We start from the raw sequence: 1,397 nt of genomic DNA, 5'->3' as shown, positions 1-1,397 counted from the left end.
GGTATCTATTGTTTTGGTACTAAATTTTGTTATACTGGTTATTGTTAACAAAAGTCTTGATGAGTCTTTTTTATTAATAAATTAATTTTTGCTTTTATTAGATATTTTCTTCAACACTTGCTGATGGACTAAATTACTCAAGTGATCCAATTAGAACAATATCCTGTACCTTGGTTCCACAGTAAGTAATCAATCAATGCAATGAGAATTTTTACATATTGCAGTATTCAGGCACATAGTGATGCTAGCCAAAATCGTCTAGAGTGTGATATAAGAGAGTATCCACCAAACAGTTCATTTGTAGAGGATGTTGGAAACAGACTATCTAGTTTGATGTCAAAGAGTTGGTACCATTTCCAGCAATCAGGTAAAGACTATTAACTGAATGAGGAGTGCTATTGCTGTTGTTTTTCCAGTCACTGGGTTTTGTAATCAAAGTCAAACTGAGTCACTAGATTTTGGTGATCATACATGGCCAGAGTCAGTTGGTAATACTACACTTACAATGCCTTGTGGTAACTATCCACTGATGAATGTCACTCGATTGTGTCAGACTAATGGAGTTGGCTGGGGAAATCCTGATTATAGTCAATGTGAAATTAGTAAGTAGATGAGTAACTGATTTGGTGGTTTATTTTTGGCTCAGGTCTCATATGTATATTATTATATACCAGTAGTATACTAGTAAGTTGCATATACAGAATATAGGGTCTGAAGCTAGTGTCCGAGGATGTGCATAATATAGCCCAAGGGCCATAGGCCCGAGGGCTATATTACATCCAAGGACACAAACCAAAGGTCCTATATTCTGTATATAAGACCGTTCTAGTATACTATATATAATTTATTGCATAATGATGACAGCATTTCTGCATGGCAGGTCTATATACAAAATATAGGACCAACCACATCAAAGTAATGATGTCGTCATTATCCTATATTACTGATATAGACCTCAAAGGCATACTATATGTGTATTATATATCATACTAAACAGGTCTATATACAAAAATATAGACCTNGAGGTGGGTGTCCAAGGATACGATATAGCCCGAGGGCCACAGGCCCAAGGGCTATATCACATCCGAGGACACCCACCCAAAGGTCTATATCTTTTGTATATAGACCAGTTCTAGTATGTTATATAGGATATATTTCATAATGATGGCAGCATTTCTGAATGGCAGGTATATATACAAAAATATAAACCCAACCACATCAAAGGAAGATGTCATAATTATGAGATATATATTATATATAATCTGTAATTACATATACTTTGCCTTCTATTTTACAGCATTCACATTTTTTATCCAAGGCCAAAGTGGAAGCGGAATTGGTGATACCTACACAATAAATGAAGGATATCCATTTATATTGTTATGTCATGTCTACCC

At 35.0% G+C, this 1,397-nt stretch overlaps 1 long non-coding RNA gene across 1 annotated transcript; it reads left to right on the top strand.

Annotated features, from left to right (window-relative positions):
- Nucleotides 1-25: 25 nt before the first annotated feature.
- On the top strand, nucleotides 26-1,391 carry LOC109592959 (uncharacterized). The gene is made up of 4 exons (XR_002190653.1): nucleotides 26-181; nucleotides 225-367; nucleotides 417-602; nucleotides 1,298-1,391. It is a non-coding gene; the product is annotated as an uncharacterized LOC109592959 (long non-coding RNA).
- Nucleotides 1,392-1,397: the final 6 nt, after the last annotated feature.

Source organism: Amphimedon queenslandica, unplaced genomic scaffold (genome assembly GCF_000090795.2).
Source record: "Amphimedon queenslandica unplaced genomic scaffold, v1.1 AMPQUscaffold_3357_Cont24647, whole genome shotgun sequence".
Lineage (NCBI taxonomy): Eukaryota > Metazoa > Porifera > Demospongiae > Haplosclerida > Niphatidae > Amphimedon > Amphimedon queenslandica.
This window is presented reverse-complemented; position numbering and strand designations above follow the sequence as displayed.